This window comes from Saccopteryx bilineata, chromosome 3 (assembly GCF_036850765.1).
Source record: "Saccopteryx bilineata isolate mSacBil1 chromosome 3, mSacBil1_pri_phased_curated, whole genome shotgun sequence".
In the NCBI taxonomy this organism is placed as follows: Eukaryota; Metazoa; Chordata; class Mammalia; order Chiroptera; family Emballonuridae; genus Saccopteryx; species Saccopteryx bilineata.
In genome coordinates, this window is record NC_089492.1 from 309,365,023 (window position 1) to 309,371,295 (window position 6,273).

Consider the following 6,273-nt stretch of genomic DNA (forward strand, 5'->3'; position numbering starts at 1 on the left):
CAGCCGGATTTAAACTATACTTTTGGTTTTAACCGCTTTTCAATATACAATGTTTTGTTTTGTTTTGTTTTGCAATTATAACGCCGTTATACAGATATCAAGTAAAAATTGTGAGTCTCCACCACACTTGGAGCTCCTCAGAAGAATGGGACTTGTTACTGAAAAATGCTGTTTAAAAAGAAGGAATATGTAGAAGCGTTGAGCCCAACCAACCACCACCTTTCAGCGCCCCAGAGACCCGCTTTGGTTGACTGGCTTTAGGGAAGGCAAAGCCTCGGTAACTGTACCGCCCCGCCATTGAGTAATTTGGGGCAAAGTGTCCTGGAAGAGTCCATTTCCATCACCGGAAAGAAATAAACCCCACCCACTACCCTTTTCTAATCTCCGAAGCCTGGTATTTTTGGAATGAGCCTTGGGGGAGTGTCCTGGCTCCTGCGAATGTCCATTCGTCCATTTGGAGTCCTGGGGGGGGGGGGGGGGATTAAGGTGAGAAGAGCCCACCTTCCAGGTCTAATAAATCCGCCCAGCTGAGTTTTCAGGCATGGGGCTTGGGAAAAGTCCATTTTGGATTCTAGGAGTAGGACAGACGTCGCTCAGCTGTTTTAGTGACCAGAAGAGGGGTGTGTGTGTGTGTGTGTGTGTGTGTGATTGTGGTCTGTCCCTAAAGAACATAAAACGGCACCATTACAACAAAAAGAGCCCCTTTTATTAAGGTGACCAATTATCCTCCTTTAGGGAGGACAGTCCTTTTGTAAATTCCATCCTCTCTCGAAAAGTGTCCTTCTACATGTCCTCCTTTTTGATATTGTAAGACTAATCTATAAATATCCGTATTCGATCCATGCAGAGTCGATCCATTGCGTGTGATGTGACATGTTTGTATATAAAAGTACTTTTTTCTTACAATTATTAAAAATGAATAGGCATGCAAGCATAATTACAATATAAAACATTACAAATGTTTTATTATGCATTTATATTATAGTTTATTATTATTTTTTAAATTATTTTTTTAATTCATTTTAGAGAGGAGAGGGAGAGAGAGAGAGAGAGGAGAGACAGAGAGAGAGAAGGGGGGAGGAGCTGGAAGCATCAACTCCCATATGTGCCTTGACCAGGCAAGCCCAGGGTTTTGAACCAGCGACCTCAGCATTTCCAGGTCGACACTTTATTCACTGCGCCACCACAGGTCAGGCTATTATTTTTGAAATGAATAAAATGTTTCTTTTATTTAGATATTATTTTCTTTAATTTAATTTTGTCCTTTCATTGTAAAAAAGTTGGTCACCTTACTTTTACGGAAGATACAGTAAACATCTCAAGGACTGGAGGAGTGTCAGGGAGAAGCACTTGATCCCTATGGATAACACTGTTTTTAAAAATTATATATATTACCAGTGGGTTTCAAACTAGTCTACTTTTTGAGGACTGTGAAAAGAGACATCCAGAGTCCTAAGAACAGAAAAGGTCTGTCTCCAAGGAAAGGGGGAAAGCCACCATCTCCCCTGCCTCAAATCTCCACCTCCCTCTCACTCACCTCTTCCAAACTTCGCTCAGAGCCCTCCTGGGCCCAGATGGAGTTAACTCTGGGTTTTTGGTGTCTGTAGATGGCAGAACTTGGTCCTCTCCCAGCCCCTTCCAGAACTCATGAATTAGCCAAAACTTAATTTTAAAAAAATACTTATTTTATTAATTTTAGAGAAAGAAAGGAAAGGAGAGAGACAGGAACATCAATCTGTTCCTGTATGTGCCCTGACTGGGGATCAAACCAGCAACCTCTGCACTTTGGGAAGATGCTCTAATGAACTGAGCTACCTGACCAGGGCACCAAAACTTAATTTTTAAGACTCAGCCTAAAGCAAAGGCATTCTGAGGTCTGATGGTGAATCAGATTAAGGAGGATTTAACCTGGAAAACCTGGGACTCTTTGAACCTGTGTGGAGGCAGTAATGGCACCATGTACAGCAGCTGGTTGACTTGGCCTCTGTTGAATTAGAGCAGTGCTTACTAATAGAAAGAAATACAGAGGGAACCACAGATGTAATCTAAATGTACTCCAATGTTTAAAAAAAAAAAAAGAAAGAAAAATAATTTTTTTTTAATTTTTAGAGAGGAGGGGGGGGGTGGAGGAAGGAGCAGGAAGCATCAACTCCCATATGTGCTTTGACCAGGCAAGCCCAGGGTTTTGAACCGGCGACTTCAGCGTTTCCAGGTCAACGCTTTATCTACTGCGCCACCACAGGTCAGGCAGAAATAAATTTTTATAATATATTTTATCTAACCCAATATACCCAAATATGTTCATATCAATACATTTAGCATTCTTCTTTTCTAAGTTTTACAACCAGGCCATGAACTTGTCCACGTTTGGAGGTCTAGATGAGGTTTGGGCAAATCCTTTTTGCTCTTTAGACAGAACACGAAGACCAAATCCCAGAAGCCCCATAAGGAGCTCATGGATTGAACCATCCATAGCTTCTAAGACTTTGACCTGAGCAAATCAACTCCTGATTTTCTGCAGAAAAAAAGCTGGATTCATCCCCAATCTTCCAATTTTGGTAAATGGGCCCTCCCAAAATCACCCAAGCACCTTGCCAGCATGCCTCCCATCCCGCATCCCAGAACCAGCCACCTCCCTCCATCGCCATTGCCTCATCCTGTGCAGGCTACCATCACCATCCTCTCTTGCTTGGCAGGCACCTTGTGAGGACACCCCTTTGCTGCTCTCCCTGCTTCCATCCTAGCCACTCACACTCCATATCCCACATGTACCCAATATGCTTTTTTTTTTTCTGTATTTTTTTGAATTGAGAAGTGGTGAAGAGGCAGGCAGACAGACTCCCGCATGCACCCGACCAGGATCTACCCGGCATGCCCACCAGGGGCGATGCTCTGCCCATCTGGTGCATTGCTCTGCTGCAATTGGAGGCATTCTAGCACTTGAGGCAGAGACCATGGAGCCGTCCTCAGGACCAGGCCAACTTTGCTCCAAGGGAGCCTTGGCTGTGCGAGGGGAAGAGAGAGACAGAAAGAAAGGGGGGGGATGGAGAAGCAGATGGGTGCTTCTTCTGTGTGCCCTGGTCAGAAATCGAACTCGGAACTTCCACAGGCCAAGCTGACGCTCTAACACTGAGCCAGCCGGCCAGGGCCTAGGATGCTTTTTACAGTATAAATCCACCACAGCGTTTCCTAGTTTAAACACTCAGCCATACTGGCCTTCTTTTGGCTTTTGTGGCCCTCCAGATACATTCCTACACTCCCACCCCTACCCCAGCTTTCCTCATGCCTGCGCCTCATCCTTCAGGCTGCAGCTCATTGGACCTCTGTTTTGGAGAGAACTTCCAACCTACAGATGGAAAGTAACCCCTCCTGCTGGCCTTGGCCTTTGCCTCCTGGAGGTCCCAGAGCCAGTGCACCCGGTGGACAGCTTCAGTCCACACCAAAGCACCCTCCAACCATCTCCACAAGTGACACACTAAAGAGGTGTACTCAGCAGGTACCAGAGCCCCACTGAAGTAAGTTATGCTCTGTGGAGTTGGCACCTGCAATATGATATTCCAAGGGCCACAGCCAGTCCTTGTAGCTGAAGGACCTGGGGGTAAATCTGTCCCTCTGAGGTCCCAACAGCAATCAAGGTTCAAATAAAACAGGAGGGTACACAGCCCTCATGGAGAGGGGGGAGGGTGCATCTGGAGTGCCCAGCCCAGGTGATCAGGGAGGCTGTGCCACTGGACCTTATAGGACATGTACTATATTAGGCAACTCTACCAAGCCCAGGAGATGTAGCAGCTGTACCTAATTCATAGAAACAAACACAGGGACAGCCAAAATGAGGAGACAAAAAAACATATCCCAAATGAAAGAATATAACAAAACTCCAGAAAAAGAACTAAACAAAATGAATAGGCAATCTACCAGCTACAGAGTCAAAACACTTTTAAGGATACTCAGTGAACTTAGGGAAAGAGTAGGTGAACTTAGTGAGAACTTAAAGAGATTTTAAAAAACCCACATGAGCCTAACCAGGTGGTAGAACAGTGGATAAAGCATTGGTCTGGTATGCTGAAGACCCAGGTTCAAAACGAGGTTGCCAGCTTGAGCATAGGCTCACCACCTTGAGTGTAGGATCATAAACATGACCCTATGGCTGCTGGCTTGAACCCAAAGGTTGCTGGCTTGAAGCTCAAGGTCGCTGGCTTCAGCAAGGGGTCACTGGATTGGCTGGAGTCCCCCCCAGCCCTGGCCAAGGCACATATGAAAAAGCAATCAATGAACAACTAAGGTGCTGCAACAAAGAATTGATGCTTCTCATCTCTCTCCCTTCCTCTCTGTCTGTCCCTCCCCCCTTGCACTACAACAACAACAACATGATAATGGAGAGAACAAAAAGAGTCAGTCAGAAATGAACACTAGCCCTGGCTGGTTGGCTCAGCGGTAGAGTGTTGGCCCAGCATGTGGAAGTCCAGGGTTCAATTCCCGGCCAGGGCACACAGGAGAAGTGCCCATCTGCTTCTCCACCCTTCCCCCTCTCCTTTCTCTCGATCTCTCTCTTCCCCTCCCGCAGCCAAGGCTCCATTGGAGCAAAGTTGGCCCGGGCGCTGAGGATGGCTCCATGGTCTCCGCCTCAGGCACTAGAATGGCTCCAGTTGCAACGGAGCAACACCCCAGATGGGCCGAGCATCACCCCCTGCTGAGCATGCTGAGTGGATCCTGGTCAGGCGCATGAGGGAGTCTACCTATCTGCTGCCCCCTGCTTCTCACTTTGGAAAAAAAAAAAGAATACTACATTAACTAAAATGAAGAATACATTACAAGGCATCAACAGTGAAATATAGGAAGCAGAGGATTAAATCAGAGATTTGTAAGATAAGGAAGCAGGACACACCCAATCAGAAGAGCAAAAAGAAAAAAAGAATCCAGCCTGACCTGTGGTGGCACAGTGGACAGATCCTCCACCTAGAACGCTAAGGTCTTCAGTTCAAAACCCTGGGCTTGCCTGGTCAGGGCAGATACACAAGGAACAACTGGAGTGAAGCAACTATGAGTCGATACTTCTTGCTACCCCCACCCTCTCACCTGTCTGTAAAATCAATAAATAAACTCTTAAAAAAAAAACAATTCCCCCTCCAAAAAAGAGGATAGTATAAGGAGCCTCTGGAACTTCAAGAGCACCAATATTCACATCATGGGGGTGCCAGAAGGAGAGAGAGGAAGGAATTGAAAACCTGTGTGAAAAAAATAATGGATGGAAAACTTCCCTCACCTGGTGAGGGTAATAGACATATGAGTCAGGCAGTGGCCAGAGTCCCAAACAAGATGAACCGAAAGAGGTCCGCAACAAGACACATCATAATTAAAGTGACAAAGTTTAAGGACAAAGAAAATCACAAAAAGCAGCAAGTGAAAAGCACTTAGTTACCTACAAGGAAGCTCCCATAGACTGTCAATTGATTTCTCAGCAGGACTTTTGCAGGTCAAAATGGGTCAGTAAGAAATACTCAGTTTCTTGCCTGACCAGGCGGTGGCACAGTGGATAGAACGTCGGACTGGAATGCGGAGGACCCAGGTTCGAGACCCTGAGGTCACCAGTTTGAGCGCAGGCTCATCTGGTTTGAGCAAAGCTCACCAACTTGGACCCAAGGTCGCTGGCTCAAACAAGGGGTTACTTGGCCTGCTGAAGGCCCACGGTCAAGGCGCATATGAGAAAGCAATCAATGAACAACTAAGGTGTTACAACAAAAAAACTGATGATTGATGCTTCTCATCTCTCTCCGTTCCTGTCTGTCTGTCCCTATCTATCCTTCTCTCTGACTCTCTCTGTCTCTGTAAAAAAAAAAAAAAAAGAAAAAGAAAAAGAAATATTCAAAGTGATATAAAGCAAGGACTTACAACCAAGATTACTCTACCCTGCAAATCTATCATTTAGAATCAAAAGATAGATAAAGGACTTCCCAGACAAGAAAAAGCTAAAGGAGTTCATCACCACCAAACCAGTATTACAAGAAAAGTTAGCCTGACCAGGCAGTGGCACAGTGGATAGAGTGTCAGCCTGGAATGCTGAGGAACCAGGTTCAAAACCCTGAGGTCACTGGCCTGAGTGAGGGCTCATCTGGTTTGAGTGTGGGTTCCCCAGAATGAGTATGGGATCATAGACACGGCCCAAAGGTCACTGGCTTGAGCAAGGGGTCACTGGCTCTGCTAGAGCCCCCTGGTCAAGGCACGTATGAGAAAGCAATCAATGCACAACTAAGGTGCTGCAACTATGAGTTGATG